This window comes from Triturus cristatus, chromosome 3_1, assembly GCF_964204655.1.
Source record: "Triturus cristatus chromosome 3_1, aTriCri1.1, whole genome shotgun sequence".
Lineage (NCBI taxonomy): Eukaryota > Metazoa > Chordata > Amphibia > Caudata > Salamandridae > Triturus > Triturus cristatus.
The window spans coordinates 1,035,566,759-1,035,589,343 of record NC_140583.1 but is presented as its reverse complement, the minus strand read 5'-3'; the positions used below and the strand labels follow the sequence as shown (position 1 = coordinate 1,035,589,343).

Sequence of the window (22,585 nt, the reverse complement as noted above, 5' to 3'; positions counted from 1 at the left end):
CCAGCGGATCCGTATATAAAAGTCTCACCCAACTGATAAATCCCGCACCGAAACCGAACTACGCCAGAGTGGCCCAAAGATATGGCCATTCTATCGTATCAAAGGCCATCGTGGCGTCCAAGGAAGCCAAGATGGCCGGCTCGGACAGAAACTCCGCCCTGGCGAGAACGCCATGTAAGCGCCGCAAGTTGAGAGCAGTGTTCCGGTGCGGAATGAAACCAGATTGATCCGGATGGATCAGGTCACAAATGACAGTGAGTAGGCGATTAGCGAGGACCTTGGCGAGAATCTTCGGTTCAGCATTCAGTAGGGAAATAGGCCTGTATGAGGCACAACGATCACGAGGCTTGCCCTCCTTAGGAATCACAACTATAGTAGCCAGACGCTGGTCACAAGGGAGGGAGCCAAGATCACGCGACTCCATAAACATATCACGGAGAAACGGTGCGACTTTATCCGGGCGCAATTTGTACAATTCAATAGGCAATCCATTGGGGCCCATAGCTTTGCCAGAACGGAGGGAACGGATCGCGGTCTCAATCTCGTCGACCGACAACGATGCCTCCATGCACTCTCGATCCCCTTCAGACAGGCAGGGCAGCGCAATGTCCCTCAACAGTAAACGAGAGTCATCCTCATCTCTGTCGGACACCGGGGAGTAGACCACACGAAAATAGTCAGCAAAACACTCCACAATCTCGCTAGGGTCAGTCACATTCACGCCGTCAGAATTCTGAATCACAGGGACCACACGATTCGCTCTCTCCTTCTTATCAAGCCAGGCAATCAGTTTACCCGCCTTATCCCCAACATCATACAGTCTACCTTGCTGTTCCCTGTACATCGTCTTGGCAGCATCCGTAACAAGGGATTTATAGTCAAATTGTTTCAAGATAAGGGCGTGGAGTCTATCCTGGGTGACACCTAAGTCTAGATCAGCCTCCAACTCCAGTATTTCGGCCTCCAGCCTCACGACCTCCCCATTCCTAGCTTTCTTGGTCTCGACTATTAAAGATAGGGCCTATCCCCGAATAACAGTTTTGAAGGCCTCACACAGGGACACTGAGGACAAAACAGACCCCTCGTTCTCCAGGAAGTAGTGGTCGAGCGACTTTATGAGGCTGTTGCGGGTCTTGGGGTTGCGCAGATGCCAAGGATTGATAGGGGCGATCCGCCCCGCGGCTTGCATCCCCGTATCGAAAAGAAGCCACACAGGAGAGTGATCTGAAATGCCCCGGGCCAAGTGTCTGACCTCCCCAACGTAGGAGGACTGGACAGCGGGCATGAGGAAGTAATCAAGCCTGGAGAGACTCCCATGAGCCCCGGAGTGGAAGGTGTAGTGACATTGCGTCGGATGCATTAACCTCCAGCAATCCACCAGACCAAAGGCGTCCAAGAACCCACCAAGCCATGATTGGGAAACGGGAAGGGCCCTAGGGGGGTGGCGGTCCAGATCGCCGGATAGCACAGTGTTAAAGTCCCCACCCATGAGGAGAAGACTATCAGGGAGCTCCAGCAACATCCGACCGACATCAGAGAAAGTGGAGGTCTGGAGGCCTGGGGGAACATATATCATAACTAAAGAAAGAGTCTTACCCTCCCACCTACCGATTAGGGCGGCGTAACGCCCTCTGTCGTCAAGGATGACATTATCAATCTCTAGTGGGAAGGAAGACCGGACCAGAATACCAACCCCTCTGGAACCAGTGGTGAACCCGGAGTGTGCAACCAATCGGTATCCCCACCTATTCATAGCATGACACACATGCCGACCAAATGCGTCTCCTGCAGGAGTACCACATCAGGAGTCAAACGACGCAGATATTGCAGTACAACACCCCGTTTAATACGATCCCCCAATCCATTGACGTTCCAAGATATCAACCTCAACCCACTACCCCCCATCCACACAAGTGTTGCATGAGTCTCCCCACAAACAGCGGGACACCTGAAGCAGAAAAAGAACCAATATGCCGCCTTGAGAAAGGAAAACACAAACACAAACCCCCCTCCCACCCCCCAACCGAAACCCGTTACAACTCCCCCTCCCTGCACCCCTGCAGACTGAAAATGCAGTGTGCCTGTCGCCCTAACAATCCCATTCTACAAAAAGACCCCGGAGGAGGAGAGAGGCCCGTCTCCACCCGCCACCCAGACTTGAACTACTATAAGGCAAAATATCCAAAGAAATAAAACCCAACTGAGCAATGTCCGATTTTCGGAGGTTAGGGACCGAGAGGTCACTTCTGTGTAGGCTCACCACCCTCGGCACCGCCAGGATGCTCCATTCGATCACCCCGACCAGGCAGGGAATCCAACCAGTCACTCACATTGTCCGGTCGCTCGAAAAAGAAGGTCCGTTCCTCATACTCCACTCGAAGCCTGGTAGGGAAAAGCATCGCGTACTTTAATCCCAGGTCCCGGAGACGTCGCTTAACCCCCTGAAAGCCCATCCTATGTCTCTGGACAAGCTGAGTGAAGTCCGGGAAAAAATTGACAGAGGAGTTTTCAAATTTCACCGGGCCGTGCACTCTCGAAGCCTGCAAGATCGCATCACGGTCTCTGAAATGAAAAAGTTTTGCGATGATAGGCCTCGGAGGAGCGCCCGGCTTGGGCTTACCGCCCGGAACACGATGTGCACGCTCCACAGAGAAAAACTTGCTCAGTCCAGAAGGGGCAAGATGGGTGAGGATTAGATCTTCGACCAGGAGGTCAACCGAATGAGTCTCGGGATTCTCTGGAACACCTATGACGCGAATGTTGTTGTGTCTTGCCCTGTTCTCGAAATCCTCCAGCAGATGGGACATCAGGTCATTGGCCGATTTCAAATTGCCAAGTTCCGTTTGGAGTTCCGACACATCGGCCGTGAGGCTGGAAGTCTTCAAATCCAATGACTTCACTTTCTCGTTAGTCTTAGACAGGTCGGCCCTGATTAGAGTGACATCAATGGCGACCGTGTCAATTTTACGAGCCAGAGCCTCATATTGCTGGCCGATGGTCTCCTTCATGCCGGTGATGGCGCCCATAATGTCCTGCAGGGACAAGTCAACAGGAGCAGAAGGGTCGTCTCTGGCGTCCTCCGCGGTACGGCTGGAGAGCCCGGGGGATCCTTTGGCTTGAGTGTACCGGTCCATAACGTTTGTCTGGAACGGTCCTCCACGAAGAGGCGTCTTGGTCTTCCGCTTCTCAGCTTCACCCCTGCCCGTCATGTTGGAAGATGCGCCCCGGAGGGGCCCGCAAGACCTGGTGAGAATGGCCGCCGGCAGGTCGGGCACCAACAGATCACGAAGCTGGCTCGTACGGCCCGGAGAAAGTCACGACTTGACCCAAGAGGCTATAATGAGGAAGCAGCGATGACACTAAATGGAGGCTGGATTGGTCCCCAGCCGAGCGAAACGGTCTCTCAATCAGACCATGCCAGGATCCGGAAACGAAACCGAAAGTGGGGGTACGGCCACCGATGAGGTCCCACTGCCGTTGTTGTTCAACTACGTCCCGGATACACAAATCGTTAAGTCACCGGCACGGCCTCTAGGTGGGCCTCAAAAGTTCAAAGTGCTGTAATTCCGGTTGCCCAAGTCCGATTTAAATTCTGGAAAGAGTTATGGACTCAGCCGAGGTTCACCTTCGAGAGTCCGTCCAAGAAATCAGGATATCATCAGGATAAATTGCGAGGAGTGGCGAGGGTCCGGGGAGCCCTGTGCTCACGCGACCATCTTGGATGCGTGCTAAGCTCCTCCTCTCCTGCAAAAAAAGATGTATATATTTTTTAATTAATTTTACAGGATCGGGGACTGAGTTCCTATGTCCTAAAATGGCTGCTGTCACATCTTTGTTGATGTGATGGCAGTCAATCAGATCATATCTTTAGATATGTTGGATCTGTGAATCCTCATGGCATGAAATTTACATAACTTTTGAACCTTAATTTCTCAAAACTACCAAACGAATTTACACCAAATCACAGAAAGCACACTATCTGAATAAAGAGCTAGCTTTCTGCCAGATTTGGTGTAATAGCTGTGTCTAATTTTCTGATCGAAAATTGCATTGGTAAATACATTTTGTATACCCTCTTTTTCTCTACTCTCCTCCCCCCGAATCTTTCAAGGTAGTAGCTGAGCTGGATGAACTTTTTTGAGGAAAAGTTTAGTGAAGATTCATCAAAAGACACCAAAAAATGCTTTTCCTATAGAATTGTAACCCTAACTATAAATATCCAGTAGGAACAAGCCTCTGTGTAATATACCTTTACCACGCAAGTCTTTAAGATGCAGGTAAGTACCATGCGACTAAGTATTTGTAACTTTACCGTCCATTACTTTACCACATAGGTATGTATTTTTTTTAAATAATATTTTTTATGTTATTTAAAAAATGGTTTAAGTGTAGGGATAGGGAGGTAAGGGTGATGTTATGATGTATGGGTGGGTAGACATAAAGGGAGGTAAGAGGTGATTCTAGGGTTAAGGGTGCTTTTAGGGTTTAAGGATGAGTACAAGTAAAGGGAGGTAAGGGTCATTTTTTAGTTAATAGCAGTGTGAAGCTCCCCATAACGAGGGGAGCAGGAGCGGAACACAGCAGCATAGAACCGGCAGGGAGAAGTAAAATGACAGCACCCTAGACTGCCAGTAATTTTATTTTAAAAAAATAAGAAAAAAGAAGTTTCTGGGTGCCTCAGGTGGGACCAGGACACTCAAATCAGTAAAAACAAATGTATTGCAATGCAGGAGTGAGCTCCCCACGCTGCCAGGAAAAAAGATGAAACATGGCTATGGGTTCCCCAGGTGGGACCGGGGCACGTAGCATAAAAAATAATTAGTTGCAGCCTTGCAGCTTCAGTATTGAATATGCACTGCTCCTTGCTGGGAGCACCTCATAATGCACTGCTTGGGCTTCGTTTATATCTTGGTAATCTTTGTAGTAGTTTGGTGGCCTAAGGAGGGGCAGGGCACCATCATCTCTTTATAAATATGCTGTTTGGTAATGCAGGAACCACAGCAGCCCCCTGTAAAAGTATTAAAAAACAGTAAGTCTCCTGTGCCACGGAATACATGACACCAGAAGAGCATGTCATCATTTGTAAGACACTCTGAGCTGAAGCTGTATGGTCTTCAGCAGGAGTGTGGGGATCCAAAGTTTTTTTTTTTTTTTTTAAACAATTTTTATTAGTTTTTCCCAACGTAGAACAACATGAAGTCCACATTACATTCAGTATTCCTGTGAAGGATAACCAGGCCAGTGGGAACAATATCAAAGACAATAAGCTCGCAACAAAAGTGGGGATCCAAAGTTGTTGGTCATATGACTGCACAGTATAGCCTGAAAAGAGTCAAACACGTTTATGATTGTTGATTGAGCTGATGTGGTGAATACCTCTGTCCCATACACCGTCCATATAGGTAGGGACTCAGGATATTCTGCTTGGTCTATTGCTTCTCCATTGCTTTTACTGGGGATTATTTTGTTGATGTGTTTTATCCGAAGGCATCCAGGAAAATCGACAATCTCTCTTATTAAGAGTGAACTTTGCTTTCATAACCTCTCCTTGTACCTCTCGGATCTTTGTGGGGAAGGAAATCATATCCTTTAGATGCACAGCTGCATAGTGTGCATAGCTGTGATTCTCAATGGCATAGAGCAGCCAATGAAATCTAGGAAAACATTGTAGGCCTCATTTACGAAAAGTGACGCATCGCTGAGTGAAAATAGTGATGCGTCCCTTTTCAATGCGCCCTCATTGCGACATGATGAATGCATCATATTTACTGCATGACGCATCATGTCACAAGGAATGACAGATACGTCAGTTTTACAGACGTATCTGTTGGCGCAAAAATGATGCATTGCAGGAGTTGTGTCGGAAGCGTGACGCAACTCAGGCAATGCAGGGGGGTGGACTATGGATATAGCACTGCGTCACCCTTATGCCTGCCATGAGGCAGGCGTAAGGTTTTGACGCATTTGTGTCCTAGAAGTGGCGCAGTGAAATCTCATAGATTTCACTGCGTCACTTCTACGAGGCTTACTTGTGTGGGAACCCCCCTCCTGCATACATTATACCTGACGCAGGTATAACGTAGCGCAGGGGTTTACAAAGTGACGCATCTGCTTAGATGTGTCACTTTGTAAATAGGGTGCAACAGGGGGCATGTTTTACGCCGCCGATGTGTCACAAAAAGTGACGCAACGGCAGCGCAAAACTGTCACAAGGCCTCATAAATAAGGCCCTGTATGTACAGACCAAAACTACCGTCCTGTACAGCTCTATGTCAAGTGAATGCTTACAGTTGTATTGTGAATAGAAGGCTCTAAAATTGAAACTGAGAGTATTTTTCCTCTTGTGGCGTCACCCAATTTCCCTCAGAAAGGACGTCTGTTTAGCCTCCACTCTCACTACACTACTCTTTGTAGGCCACTTGACAAAGACTGTATGAGGCACATGCTGCTATATGATGTGCTTGTAAAGTAGTCTGAACAGCTTTCAATATTGAGACTGCTGTCCTGGATGATGCCATGTATGGATGTTCACAAGCTACAATTTAGCTAGTGATGTCTAACAGATCTCCAAAGTACGTCAAGTGTGCCATTTCGATGTGGTGCCAACCAAAAATAACAACAAAGGGATCCCCTTCTTAAGTATCAGACCAACTCTATTGTATTTATTTCAAAATTTTGTAGAATGGTTTATCACATGTAACCGCTGTTATTCACCTGAATTCAAAATGCTATTGCATTTCTAACAGCATCCATAGTAGCATTTCATCTTGAAATATGGTGCACAGACCAGTTTTAATGGGTGGTATAGATGTTTTCTTTTTATTCTGATTGGACTTGCAAGTAGCCCAACTTGCATAAATATTTGTCCTGTCATCACTCACTTTTCAAGCAACTCAGAAACAGGTCTGCATTAAGTATGCGCATCAAAACTCATCGGCCAATTCTTCTGAAGGAAATTTAAGATCAGGGAGTTTTGGAGGAAAACCTTTCAATTTGTTAACAGCCATGTCTACTAATTAATGACTTGTAGTCAATTTCATCACTTTCTTGCAAGAACTTCTGTTAATTTGAATGATTTTACTTGTGTCACTGATTTCCTTTCCAGGAAGGTGGAAGTTCCAATACGTTTAGAGCCCTTACAGTACAATATCACGAAAATGGATCATAGTCGAGCTCCCCAATTCAGATGAGAACTTAAGGCACAGCTGTAAGACAATCATATGAAGAATCAAAATACGAAGTCCCCAAGGTTTTTAGATCTTGTTTTTGAGTAGATATAAGAGCCTAAAAATAATGGAAAGTATATCTCCTGTCCTTGAGTGTGTACTACAGCTTTAGATTACTGGTGCCACTCTGGACATGTATTAAATTGTTTGTGATCCAGTATGTTACCTCACTTTGTAGTCTTGAGCCATATTTTATAATAGATGTTAGAATCAGCAATGAAACAAAGATGGACTTTTTTGGCAAAATGGTAGTTGCTTGTGTTGTAGAATATCTTGGCGTAATTTCGCTGCTGCTTGTGATTCTAGCTCATCATTAAGAGCACAATTTTGACTCAGAGAGTCTCACATCTTTATTTAGAGCATTTAGCATATTCATTGCTTCTTGGACTATTTTTGCCACTGTTTACACTCTTTGTCATGGCACTCCCTAGATGGTCGTTCTTCCGAACGTCTTCAAACAGATAAAGAATGAGCATGGGGCAGGCCCTGCCCACTATTTGGGTATGAAACTTGTGGGTAATTTTCCCGTAGTCTCCAAAATTATTCTTTCTAATGTTAAGAGTGAAGTAGTGTCTTTGGCTAAACGCCAGCGACTTTCTGCGGTGGTGGTAGAAGGTCGCGACCTCGAGCTGCCTGTCATTATTGCTAATGTATACATGTCTTTAGAACGTCAGAGTTTGGGAACCAGACCTTCAGTACCACCTCTTGGCAAGCCTAGTTCTGACAAGGATGCCAGACCAGCCCATGAGTTTTCTGGAAAAAGAAATTGGATAAATCTAAACAACAGCAACAACAGAAAGGTAGACAATGTGGAGGTTCTCCACCCCTGCAATTCTCTGAGAGACGATACTATTTTCGTGATCACACTAACATGAAGACTCCAGACAGGTATTAGTCATCTGATACATGTTTCCCTCGTTCCTTTCAGGAATCGTCTGACCAACAGTATGAGAGAGGAGAGCGATCTGAATGCAAACAAGAAGAGTATGTGAAACCGAAGAGGGAGACACAACGCTCGTCTGACGTGAAGATAAAAAAGGTATAAACCCCCTTTCCAGAAAAAGAAAATGGCTGCTTTAACTGTAAAATATGCCACAGATGGCGAGAACCCTTCTCCTGAACAGGAGTTGGGCGATGAATCTCCCCTACATCACGCAGATGTCACCATAGTATGCCGTAATCGCCACCAATTTCTGGTAGCGAAAGCAACCGACATCTTTTTTACAGTTGAAACCACAGACACCCGCGTAACCACCCTAGACAGAGTCTATCACTTAGATATTAAAATTGAAGGTGATGTTAAGGGCACCCTGTGAGATAACTTAACTACATTGTATAACATTCTCTTGGCGAAGGTACATTGGCCCCCACCTTTTGTTCTCGCATGCCCCCAGGGTGAGGATGTAATTCTCCCTTCTTACTCACAAATCATCCCTGACGAAGTCAAGGAAGCTTATGCATCTGAATTGGCCCTTGCTTTGGCCCCTGCTCTTTATCGTACTGGGTGGGATAAGGATTCTTATTATCACGGTATTCCTATTCGATCCACACCTCATGTACAACCACAATATCCTATTAAACGGGATGAGAAGAGGGAGGAGCCTAGCGCTTGACCAAGATGGCCGCGTGAGCTTAGAGCTCCCGAGACCCTCGCGCCCTCCGTCGACTATCCTGTCTCTAATCCTGATGGTATGCATGGCACCGTGTTGCTGAGTTGTCAGGGAGGCGATTGATGCTACCCGTGGTCGGATCGCCCATCGGGAACCGGACTTACGACTGGCGGAAGATTGCGGCCTAACTCCCGGGGATGCCAGGGGCTAGAGTTGGCAGGATGCCCGACTCCTAGTTGATCAACAACGGCCTGGCGAGGTGTGAACTGTCGGACGGAGGTCCTCGCGCTTTCACTTTTGATTTCGTTCCCTTTGTCTGCCCGGACACTGTAGAGCTCTGGGTGGCTTTATTACCCCAAGGACGCTCGGCGGGCTGCTCACTCCTTATCCCTCTCGCTGAGAGGGAACAGTCTTAACTGCACTGGACTGCCCGGAGTCCATTATGTCGGGCAAAGCAGAAGGGGATCGGCTGAAGACTAAGTCCACCAGGCGGGGAACGTATTCCCAAGTCAACAGTATGGACCGCTACGCCCTCCTGAAAGCATCGCCGAGTGGATCGAGCCAGGCGCCGGATGCCCAGAAGGAGGACTCGCCTGGGACACCGGAGCTCTCCCTACAGGATGTCATGGGCGCGCTCGACGGGATGCAGACCTCGATGGGGAGACAGTTCGAGGCCCTGGCGCATAAGGTGGATGCCATCCTGGTAGATGTCAACCTGATCCGCTCGGACCTGGGCAAGACGAACGAGCGCGTTAAGAACCTGGACCACAAGACCACGGGCCTCACTGATGATGTTGCGGATCTGCAGACCGAGGTTCGGAAGCTGAGGGCCGAGAGTGACCTCGCCGCCCGCCGGCTGGAGGACTTCGAGAGCCGGGCCAGGCGCAACAATGTGCGCGTCATCGGGGTCCCGGAGTCCTCGGATGAGGCTTCGGCGGACCTGCTTGTGGAGGATTTGGTCCTCAATCATCTGAAGCCTAAGGGCCTTGGAAAGTTTTTTGCGGTGGAAAGGGCCCATAGGGTGCCGGGCGGGCGGCCTAAGGCGGGTGCCCCGCCGCGGCCGATTGTCGCCCGGCTCTTTCATTTTCGAGATCGGGACGCTATCCTGCAAGCTTCGAGGGTGACGGGCCCAGTCCCCTTCCAGAATGCGTCGGTGAATTTTTATCCGGACTTCACCCAGCAGGTGCAGAGACAGAGACAGAGCTTCCTGGGGGTGAAGCGGAGACTTCGGGAACTGGATCTGAAGTATGCCATGCTTTTCCCTGCCAGACTACGGGTGGTGCATGAAGATCGGACATTCTTTTTTGACTCTCCTGTTATGGCCGACGAATGGCTGGACGCTTTGCCCCGGCGACGGACGGGGGATGACACAGCCGAGCATGGAGACAGTGGCCGGGATGGACAGGGCTGAGATCTCAGAGCCAGCCTGACTTGATTTGACCATACTTGAAGATTCGAACAGAGTGCAGTAACTGTGGAGGGTTGCGGGAGGACGAGGGGTGCTCTTTTCCTCCCTTAGGGTACTTTTTGTAGATTTTTTGTTTTTGTAGGGCGACAGGCACACTGCAAGTTGGGGGGGCTTTGTAAGCTGCAGCAGGGGTGCAGGGTGGGGGGAGGTTTGGGGATTTTGAGTTTGTTGTTGGGGGGTTTATTTCTGCAAGGCATGATGATTATCCTCAGGGCTGTTCCATGGTGGCTCCTCGGGTGTGGGGTGGGCCTCTTTTCGTTTGAGGATGGGGGGTAGGGGCTTAAGTGTTATAAGCTGGAATGTTAATGGTTTGGGGGATCGCATCAAGAGGGGGATTGTTTTGCAATTTTTGAAACGCTCAATGCCAGATGTTGTCCTGCTGCAGGAGACGCATCTCATAGGTAATATGTGCTATGCCTTGAATAGGAAGGGGTATAAATTCATTGCACACTCGGGATTCTCTTCTGGGTCCAGGGGTGCGGGCATCCTTGTTAGAGCATCGTTGCCTTTTGAGGTGGACTCCACCATTGTTGACGATAGGGGGAGGTTTGTGGCGGTGGCGGGGCGGTGGGAAGGAAGGACTTTGGTTTTGGTCTCGGTTTATGTCCCGCCGGCCCTGCAGGCCTCCACATTTGCTGAACTGGGCAGGGCTTTGCTGACTCTCCCGGGGGGAATGCTGGTAGTGGGAGGGGATTTCAACGCTGTGGGCTCCGGACTGTTGGATAGATACCCGCCCAGGGACACAGGGGGGGCTCAGAAATGGCTTCCAGACTTCCTGGATACGTTTGGTCTGATAGACTGCTGGAGGCTCCGGCACCCCACACAGAGTCAATACACGTTTCACTCCGGGGCGCATGGTAGCCTCTCCAGGATTGATTACCTGCTCACTCTGGCCGCACATGCCTCGTTGATATCCGAGGCGAGGCACATGGCACGCGGTATCTCTGACCACTCGCCAGTGTGGATCCGGCTGGATCTAGGTCGGGAGGGAGGAGGGAGGGTGGCCCCCATCAACCCATGGTATTTCCGAGACCCCAAGATGCGCAGCGCCCTGGTAAAGAAGGTGGATAATTACTTTAAGGACAATCTGGGAACCGTGGACTCGGCGGTGTCGCTGTGGGAAGCCTTTAAGGCCGTGCTTCGGGGGGAAGCCCTCTCCCTGGTGGTGGCTGCCAAGAATCGGAGGGATGGCGAGGTGCGGCAAGTGGAGGAGGAGATCGCGGCCCTTGAGGGGGCTATGGAGGAGGAGGTTACAGAGTCCTCACTGCATGAGCTTTGCTTGAAGCAGGCGGAGTATAGGGACCTGGTTACGAACGCTGCTAAGACCCTCAGTAGGGAACAACAGGGCCGCCTGTATGACGTTGGTGATAAGGCAGGGAAACTCCTGGCGTGGTTGGACAGGAAAGAACGGGTCAATAGAGTGGTGCCAGAGTTGACGGGAGAGTTGGGAGAGGCGATTGTGGAACCTGAGGGGATTGTGAAGTGTTTCGCCGAGTATTTTCGTAGGGTTTATTCCTCTGTGTCGGACAGGCCGCCCGAGGACTCGTCTGAGCTCCTCCGTGATATCGAGTTGCCCTGCCTCTCTGACATAGATAGGGATGATTTGGATGGTGACATAACGGTTGACGAGGTGGCGGGGGCGATTCGCGCGTTAAACTCGGGTAAGGCCTCTGGACCGAATGGACTGCCGATCGACCTGTATAAACTGTTCCCGGATAGGGTCGCCCCTCACCTGCGCGCCATGTTTTTGGAGGCGCGGGGGGATGGGATCCTTCCGTTGGATCAGCGGCTGGCGTCGATCGTGGTAATACATAAAGAGGGTAAACCCCGAGATAGGTGCGCCTCCTATCGGCCCATTTCACTCCTCAACGCTGAGCCGAAAATTCTGGCCAAACTCCTGGCTACCCGTTTGAGTAGGGTGCTTGGCGATTTGGTCCACCCGGATCAATCTGGCTTCATCCCGCACCGAAACACAGCATTAAACCTTAGGCGTCTTCATGGCGTCATCGCCAGGGCGGGCACGCTGCGTGAACCGGCTATTGTGGCATCTCTTGATGCCACGATGGCCTTTGACACGGTGGAGTGGGCATACTTATGGGCCGTGCTGGCCAAGTTTGGTTTCGGTCGCGGTTTTGTGAGTTGGGTTCGGTTGCTGTACGAGGGGCCACTAGCGAATGTTGTGGTGAATGGTCGGGCATCTGCTCCGTTTCAGCTTGGTAGGGGTACTCGGCAGGGTTGCCCCCTGTCGCCTCTGTTGTTCGCCCTCGCCCTTGAACCGTTGGCTGCGTGGATACGTTGGCACCCGGATATACGGGGCCTTCGGTGGTCGCCTGATCACGAGGACCGTATTTCGCTTTATGCCGATGATATCCTACTGTATCTTGCCTCACCTAAGAAGTCACTTATAGTGGTCTGTGACGTACTCGCATCGTTCGGTAGGAACTCGGGGCTTGTGATTAATTGGGGCAAATCGTACATGTACGTTCTTAGTGGAGAGGTCCCACCGATCCCTAGAACATGTTCGATACAGGTTGCCCAGCAGGGTTTCGTGTATTTGGGGATTTTTATATCCACGGATCCTGCTGTGCGCTATGAGAGGAATCTGCTCCCCCCCTTGGCGCGCTTGAGGCGAGATGTTGAAGGTTGGCGGAGGCTGCCGCTCTCCCTTGTTGGGCGTGCGGCCTTGTTCAAAATGATGTCTCTTCCCCGCTTCCTCTATGCCCTCCAGAACACCTTGGACTGGGTACCGGCCAAATACTTTCGGGAGGTCGAAGGCCTCCAACGGACGTTGCTGTGGGATGGGCGGCCGCGAATAGCTATTTCAAAGTTGACGCTCCCATGGTACGATGGGGGCATTGCGCTCCCAGACATCCGACGGTACTATTGGGCCACGCAGCTGAGCGCGATCAACCATGGGTTTTATGGCCCTGCCCTCAGCCCTGGGTATGCCCTGGATAGGTGGCTGCTTCGTGGCGGCAACTACTACAGGGCGTTGTATTCGCGGTCCTTAGACTCGTCCCTCACGGGGCCCACAGGTGTGGCGGTGCGTGTATGGAAGATGGCGACTGATTCGTTGGGCTGGAAGGATAGGCTCACCCTCGCTACCCCATTGTTTGAATCGGAGAGATTGGGAAGACTCTGGCATACGAAGGGCTTTGATAAGTGGGACCTGATAGGTATATCCAAGGTGGGAGATGTGCTGCATAAGGGGAGGGTGAAGTCCTTCGAGGAGTTGCAGACTGAGTATGAGCTAGGGCCCTCAGAGTATTTCAGGTATATCCAGCTGCGTCACGCCCTTCGATCAGTCCTCGTGGAGGGTGAGAAGGTGCCGGAGTCCTCTCCCCTTGAGGACCGAGTCCTTGATGGTCAGATGCCCGAGAGCACGATCTCGCTCATATATAAGAAGTTGATTAACGTCCGGGCAGATACGCTTTTGGGGCTGAGAGAACAGTGGACTAGGGATGGCCTTGAGTTGGATAATGAGGACTGGCAGTCAGCGGTTTCTTCTCCTAAGGAGGTTGCGATCCCGTCGCGTCTGAGGCTGGTGCAGCTTAAAATACTGCACCGGGTGTATGTGACGGGGCCAAGGCTGGTCCACATGGGATTCTCGGAGGACGGCCTGTGCAGAAGGGGATGTGGTATGGTGGGTACTTTCCTGCACATCATCTGGGAATGTGGTGTCATTGTGGAGTTCTGGAGGAGAGTCCATGCAGTTATGGGGGAGGTGACGGGCACTGCGGTACAGCCGGAGGCGCGGTGTTGCCTCCTGAACGTCTGGGGGCCCACTGACATCGATGAGGCGCAGACCCAATGGGTGACTCTGGGTAACATGGTAGCTAAAAGGGATATCGCGCGATTGTGGGGCTCCTCGGGACCCCCTACACTGACCGCGTGGAAGGAGAACATGGACTGGAGCATGTTTAGGGAGAAGACGGTCTGCTGCTCTAGAGGTCGCCCCCGGAAGTGGCACGCCATCTGGGGGCGGTGGAACCAATACAGGGGGGGAATATGTCTTGCCCCGGATCTGGAACCTCCCGAGGAACAGCTTTCCCCCTGACCTACTTTCCAGCACAGTTTGGTTTTAGGAACCGTTTTGGGCCTCTGCTGTCCCCCTTCTTCCTCCGTACACAGTCTTGTAACTAGTAGATGAGTGGGGTCCGGCCTCCCCTGGGGGCTTTCGCCATGGGCTTTCAATGTTCTGCCTTGCTGGGGTTTGTTGTGAGTTTTTTCTGTGTTATTTAAAATTGGACCTTTGCATTACTCGTTGAACTGTATTGGGGACACATCACTGTATCTAACTCTCAATGCTGCCGAACCTTCGGGCTGTCGGCTGAATAGCTGTGTCCTGAATTTTGAAATAAAGGTTTTCAAAAAAAAAAAAAAAAAAAACGGGATGAGAAAACACCAGTTAAGAATATACTTTCCAACTGGAATACCAGAGAATAATTGAACCCTTTGTTTCTCCAATGAGTAATCCTCCTTTTCATGTTCTGAAACCAGATCATTCATATCTTAGATTATAGACATTTAAGTAGTCATACAAGCAAGTTTGCGGTACAATATACCCATAGTACAGCACTCATTAATAGTGTAGTCCGTAAAAAATACAAAACCACTTTGGACATTTCCATTGTTTTTTTAAGTCATTATTGTCTCCTGGAAGTGAGACTCGTCAGCCTTTAGCGCCTTAGGCTTTCAAATGCGCCTCGCCCGACTTCCTATAAGCTATAAGAACAGCCCAGAGGTCTTTGCTGCATGTATTGTGCCAATTCTTCAAGAAATCGACCCTGATGCTCTGTCCCACGTAGATGATATCTACCTGACGAGCTATGAATTAAACCCTCATCTGGCAAGAGTCAACCGCATAATACTGCGATTTGCTAAACTTGGCTACAAATTTACCTTCAACAAAGCTTTTTTGCTTGTTCCTTTCTCAGGATATGAACTTACTAATGAGGTAAAGAGCCTTGCCCCTCACTTTCTGGAGAAATGTGCACAATTGCAGCCTCCAGGCACAAATAAATAATTACAGTCCATGCTGGGATTTTTGAATTTTGGCAGAACCTATATACCTGATTATGCACAATGTATTAAACCACTTTATGCCTTAATACACCCTGATTTTTCCGCTTCCTGCTAGGCATCAGAACACACTGACCCTTTCAGATCTTAACAATCTGACTTTCTTGAGACACGCCATTTAAATACGCGTATCATTGACACAAATTTAGACATTTCTCTGGGCTCAATTGGATTATTTATGTCACTTTTAACCAACATTACTGTGAGCGTGTGCTTCAGATCTTTGGAATGCTTCTACTACAGCAGCTAAATCTTGATAGGTCCCTAACATTTTGACCTACCTGGTTTACCTGTGTGCAACCTGTGTTCCATTATATTTGGTGCCCCTTCAAATGGGCACTGGACATTTGGCTGGCTTCGCAGACAACCACTACCTTGGACCTTGGTCTACTAATGAGTCCCTCAGCAGCACGTTTTCATCACTGTTTGAGCCACTAGCCTAAGCTGAAACTTGTGCATCGGCACAAGACTCACTTTATAAAGGATTTGCTAACACAGATGCAGGTTGCCCTGCATCGGCTGAGTAGGGAGATCATATCTGTTCTTTGGAGCTCGTGACTTGGCCAGTTGACCAATCATCATGTGCAGAATCAGACTCCTTTATGGAGTCTCTAGCATTCCAGCTGGCGAGTGACGCAATGGATTCCCCAGAAGCACCATAATTTAAATATTTTTCCAAATTAACATTTATTTCGATGTGTTTAAGTAACTCCCAACTATAAACTATGCTTTGAGTAGCTTTACCTCCTGATTACATTTAGTATGCTCTTTGGTGCTATTGTCCTGACCAAAGGGAGGGTGTCATGTTTCCCTATGTTAGTATAATTGTGCATGTTGTAAGCCACAATTTTATTTGCACACATTACTATATAAACACGCTTGCTTTTATGCTACATTGTACTTTCACACGAAACCTGCATATGTTTTCGTGTTCTGTTCTTTTCCAGGGATTTAGTCTGAATACCATAGACAAGGTCAAACAAGAAAGCACCTCGTTATTCTCTCTGGACATACACTAGCACCCAGACGTAACACGAGAACACAGCCACTGTTTGTTAACACCCCTCTTGTCATATAGCTGAGTATACGATTTTAACCAGGATCACCGAATGAGAACTTTGAGACAAGATTGCTACATCAGCTGAGGTGCAGAATGTCCATTTCTGTATGCTAAGGTATGGGCTTGCCACTAATCGCAGAGATCTTTGATATAGAAGCATATAGCTGCAGTAGAAAGGGGAGGGTTTAGTCTATTCTGTTGTATAACATGACAGGGCGTTTCATAGTATATGGTTTACTAGCCATGCTAATAGTGTTTAGGTATCGCCTGAGCCAGCGCATGCGCTTCGAGACATTTAGTTAGTGGATTTTTAAAGTGCTACCAGAGGCTTTTCCTGGCCTCAAGCTTGCGTTCACGAGCGTGTGTACGTGTGCAGCCGCCATCTGTCTTTCCTCCGTCTGGCCATCATGGCTCATAAAGCACAGCGCTCTCCCAAGCGCCTCGCTCTGCCCCTCCCCCACCACAGAGCGCGTCCCTGCGATCACTTCCCGCTTTTAAGCACTCATCAAAAGCGTGCTGTTTCCAGGTACCTCCCTCGTGTACTCCTCACCCCCAACACGTTCCTCTTTCTTTCCCTTCCTCAGCTGGTGTTCTTGACTCTTCCAGCCAACTTCCGTTGCTGTTCTGGCTTCCCCACCACATCCTAGTTCATTTGCTCCCCATTCCTGCCCATCAACCTTTCATTGCCTGTGTTTCCCGATCCCGTCCTGCCTGCTGTCCGTTGTCCATGCGCTTCTCAATTCTTTCCTGCCTGCCCTTCATTGTCTGATTGCTGCCCCTTTCCTGCCCGCCTGCCATGAGTCACCAGCCTGCTTTCCCTCCTGCCCGGACCCCATTGTCAGCTTAAATCTCCATCGCCCCGCACGCGCGCATCACTAGCGTGATATTTGGGCGCGCGCGCATCACTAGCTTGTTTCTGAATCGGACACCGGGTCTCTTATTAGAAGCTTCCCGCGTCGCGCCCCTCCATCGCTTGTCTTCCTTCTCAACCCTGCCTTGTTGTTTAAGCACTCATCAAAAGCGTGCTGTTTCCAGGTTCCTCCCTCGTGTACTCTTCACCCCCACCACGTTCCTCTTTCTTTCCCTTCCACAGCTGGTGTTCTCGACTCTTCCAGCCAACTTCCGTTGCTGTTCTGGCTTCCCCACCACATCCTTGTCCATTTGCTCCCCATTCCTGCCCATCAACCTTTCATTGCCTGTGTTCCCATCCCTTCCTGCCTGCTGTCCGTTGTCCATGCGCTTCTCAATTCTTTCCTGCCTGCCCTTCGTTGTCTGATTGCTGCCCCTTTCCTGCCCGCCTGCCATGAGTCACCAGCTTGCTTTCCCTCCTGCCCAGACCCCATTGTCAGCTTACATCTCCATCGCCTCTCGCACCCTTTGGTTGTCAGCCTCCTGCCCCAATCCCCAGCCTCTCTTGCCTTCCCTCCGTTGTCAACTTGCTGAACTGGACCATCCCACCTGCCCTCCATTGTCAGCTTGCTGCCCTATCCCCTTCCTCACATACTCCATTGTCAGCTTACGGCCCCATTCCTTCTGGCCTCCCCTCTGTTGTAAGCTTGCGCCCACAGCCGCTGCAACAGGACCTCCATTGCCAACTTGCTACCCCAGCCCCTCCTACTCGCCCTCCATTGTCACTTTGCTAACCCAGCCCCTCCCACCCGCGCTCCATTGCCTGCTTGCTAACCCAGCCCCTCCCACCCGCCCTCCATTGCCTGCTTGCTAACCCAGCCCCTCCCACCCCCCCTCCATTGCCTGCTTGCTAACCCAGCCCCTCCCACCCCCCTCCATTGCCTGCTTGCTAACCCAGCCCCTCCCACCCCCCTCCATTGCCTGCTTGCTAACCCAGCCCCTCCCACCGGCCGTCCATTGCCTGCTTGCTAACCCAGCGCCTCCCACCCACCCTCAATTGTCTGCTTGCTAACTCAACACCTCCCACATGCCCTTAATTGTCTGCTTACAAATCCAGCAACATCCGGCCACCATTTGCAGCGTGCTCACTCTCCTTTATCACTTGCTTCCCAATCCCTCGATCCTGCACTCCATTATCACTTGCTCTCCTATCCCCTACCACCTGCTTTTCATTGTCAGCTTGATCTCTCATCTTCTCCCACCATTCCCCCATTGTCAGCTTACTCTCCTGTCCCTCCCACCTTCCCACAATTGTCCGCTTGCTCCCCCATTCCCTTTCTCCGGTACTCTGTTGTCAGCTTGCTTTCCCAGCCCCTCCTGCCCACCCTCCGTGTTCTGGTTGCACCCCCATAATCTATTGTCCATTTGCATCCTCATAATGTGTAGCATAGCTAAAATCATTACTTGAGCGAATAGCTGTCATAGGAAAAGCCTTTTGTTTGTGTTTGTGGCAGTTGACACTTGGAGCCCGCATTGTTTGTCTAACAAATAAGCATTCAGGTCAGACACTTCGATTTCAGTGGAGCTCTACCTATAAAATCACCCACAGAACATACTCTCATGACCTACAAAACGCCTTTGCCACTGGAATGGATGATAAGTGTCCAGATGATGAGGACTTCTGTGATCTTCAACATCGTTTGAACCCGAAGGAGTTGGTTTGAGGAGCAGTTCCACCCCTTCCCTCTGTCTCTCAAGAAATATTGTGAGGTGGAGGATCACATTTCCCAAACGGAAACCCAATCCAGGTCAAAGAGAAGGTAAAGGAACTATAATTTGATTGCCAGCTGACAAAGAAAATAAACTACTTCTCGGTCTTAGACTGTAATGACAAAGTTCCACTTCAAGCAAAATTGTAGGATTTGTGTTTCTTGGAAACATTGTAGGTTTAATGCCCATATTTCAGTGATGTATTGCACATTGTAAATATTAATACCTTCTTTACTATTCTTTCTATTCTCCCCGTGTTGCTTCCTTTTTCATTCTGCTATTTGCTGTCTTCTCCATTACTTTTTTGTCTTGCCATTCCTTAACAAGCATTGGCATAGCCAATAGGTCTTGCTTTTGGGACCTTATAAGTATTTAGTTATGCAGCACAATATCCTTAGTGCAACAACATCAACTGTTGCATGGCTAAAGACTTATAAGGTCCCAAAGGCGAGACCTATTGGCTATGCCAATGCTTGTTTTGATATGCATTTGTTTTATAATTGTGGCAGAGTACTGCATTTTAGGACACAATAGTGTAAATATTCTAAACTTCCTTTGTGTCTTTTGTTTATTTTATTGTGGACGAGTACGAGTGAAAGGGTGTGTCCTGCCAATTCACTTGTTTCTCTGGTAAGGTTAGGAGGATAAGTGAGGCACTACAGCTAGTCACACTCTGGCTCATTGGTAGTGCGGTAGTATGGTGAATCAGTCCCTACATGCCAATGTTCTATGATCCCAAGCATAGTTCCTGAGCACAATCCCTGCAACAGCGCAAACAAAGAATGGCCCCTGGTTAGAGTCAAATCTGTTTTCAAAGGTCAAGGGAGATGCTGTTATAGAGTTATGATTCATCCTCTGAAAAAACTAGATTGTGAGTATGATGGAAATGTTTTTCTTGATTTGACTGAAACTGAAGTAAGTGATAGTTGTGAATCTAGGGGAGGTTCTGGTCATAGGGTGCATCCCTTCTGCAGAGTAAGGCAACACAGCGATGTGTGTTGCATTGCCGTACTTCAGATTTTTGAAGCCATTCAAAGCTATGCAAAGTGGCTTTGTGTGGCGTAATAAATCTGGCTTATAGTTTTGCATCATGCATGTACCACGTTGTATATTGCAAGTATAACGCAAAGCTCTCATAAAAATGCCCCTTCGTGTTTTGTGAATGAGGGGGGAGACAGTTAGTTTGAAGCACCTTGGGCTGTGCTCTGCACTAAGCCCCGCCCCCTTCAAGGCCCTGCGCCCTCCTTACACGGCAAGAAACTTTCATAAATTGACATGTCTGATGTTGTCTGAATTGTTCAGAATGCACTGAAAGAATGATAAGGATGTGGGAAGGCATTAGGAATTACCTACTGGGTTTTTCATTAGATATCTCTTTAGGACAAACTGATATTAAAGCGAGACCTCATAATAAAAATGATTGGTTTACTCAGGAGTTGAAAGACTGGAGAAATACAGTGAGTCATTTCACTAATCATATAGATGCCCAGCTTCAGATAATGATCTTGTAGCGAAAGAAGAAAAAGTTGAAAAGTTGTATAACAAATTTTTACTGTTTTCAACTAATGTAATACTCCACTTGGAAGCTTCCACACTTAAATATGACAAAACAAAAGTTATTTTAGTCTGAACATCTGGGAATGTTGTGGGTTTAAACAAAAAAAAATAGTCAACATTGGATAAAGAATAACACAAATATTTTTAGATCTCACAAAATTCTTTGAGGACGCGGCAAGGGCCGTAAAGGGGTCACTATTGAATATGATTGCATAAGAGTCTTAGGGCCATATGTACTAAAGTTACTGTATGCTAATTCCAAAAAGTGATTTATTCGAAATCGCTATTTGGAACTCGCATAATGCAATGTATGAAGGTAAGTATTTCACTATTAATGATTCCGTCAAAGTCGCAATCTCAATTAGGAAATTTCCTATTTCGAAATCACACTGATGCGATTTCCAAATAGGAAATGTTAGGAAAATAGGAAATGTTGCATTTTGGATGCAGATTGATGATGTAAGATCCAGGAAATTTCCCTACAACACCAAGTCGAATGATGATGGGGATAAGGACCTTAGCAGCAAGAAGAGGAAAGTTACATTTTCTGATAAAGAGCTGGAGCTGTTGACTGAGGAATTTGTGGCACCCATGAACTAGCTGTTTGGCAAATCATCTTTTTATGCACCTGAGGCCCAGAAAACCAAAATTTGGAACAGCATCATGGAAAAAGTGAACTCTCTTGGTGTCACCCAGAGGACCATACCTGAAATAAGGAAACACTGGTACGACGTACGATCCCACAATAAAAATAAGGCGGCTAGCAAGATAACTGAGGCTTGTGGCACAGGTAGTGGTGCCTCTAAACATCCTCCTCCCACTTCAATGGAATTACTTATTCAGGGGACACTTGACCCTGAAAGGGTGGTGGAAGTGTCAGAAATTGACACCTCCAATCCAACAGGCTCCATCCAAGGTAAATTATTTTCTTGTATACATTTTTCCATAACATATTGTTTGTTAGTCTTCAAGTACAACATCTTAGCTACAAAAAGTTTGTTTAGATGTTTGCTCTAATTTGGCAGAGCATTATGGTAGTTGTATTACAACTAAGTTATATAGTGTAGCGTGTGTGTCGATATATAAACACATATATCTTTTTACAATCAGTCAAAAACACATAAATGACATTATCAACAATATTATGCAAACTTAGTAACCATGTATTTACAATAACTATATATATATATATATATATATTCACTGAAAAAACCATAGGTTTCAGGGGCGTTATAGTTAGCTAAACATTTCCCTCGTACAAAACCCTAGAAATTCCCCTGTTATAGTTAGTTCAGCTAACTATAACTCGCGCCCCCGCAATGCACTGCTGATGACGTCACATATTACATCACTCATGACATGGTCAGTGACATCACTGATGACATCACTGATGACATCATCCAGTAGGTATGTGTTTCTGTACAGTTTTAATATGTTTAATATATATAGGGAAAGGTCTGTTGAAGAATGAGTGGGTGTACAAGTGTGTGAATGGATGATTTTGTAGGTGCGTAACTGACCCTTTAAGTGAGTCTTTAACCCCTTCCCTGCTCATGACGGAACCACTCCGTCATGAGCCACGGTCGCGCTGTGCTCATGACGGAGTGGTTCTGTCATGCTGCGGCCGTTGGCGGCCGCTCCGCCCACGCGGTGCCTTTTCCCCGCCTGTGCGGGCGTGTAACGTAAGTGGGCGGCGCCGTGATGGAACCACTCCGTCATGAGCACAGCTCGCCCGTGACTCATGACGCCGTGGTTCCGTCATGAGCACAGCTGCGCCGCGCTCACCGAAAAAAACCCCAGCGCCGCGGCGGAATTCGCGCCGCGGCGAAGGGGTTAAATGTATCTTACTGCAGACTAGTGACTAAACTGTGTGAATGTCTGTATGTGTCTGCGTGTAGGTGTATAAGTGGCTGCATGGTTTTGTGAATAGCTATATGAGTGTCTATATGGGTTATTGATTGGT

The 22,585-nt window shown here is 48.5% G+C and overlaps 1 protein-coding gene across 2 annotated transcripts in view; it reads left to right on the top strand.

Moving 5' to 3' along the window:
* The window catches only part of RAB3GAP1 (RAB3 GTPase activating protein catalytic subunit 1), a 673,051-nt gene that overhangs the window by 134,761 nt on the left and 515,705 nt on the right, over positions 1–22,585 (top strand). The window contains exon 2 of one of the 2 annotated variants that reach the window (XM_085645771.1): positions 8,155–8,265. The exons of the other annotated variant lie outside the window; for it this stretch is intronic. The gene's annotated coding sequence lies outside the window, so the exon portion shown is untranslated. The remainder of the gene's footprint in view (positions 1–8,154; positions 8,266–22,585) is intronic. 2 annotated transcript variants of the gene reach the window in all.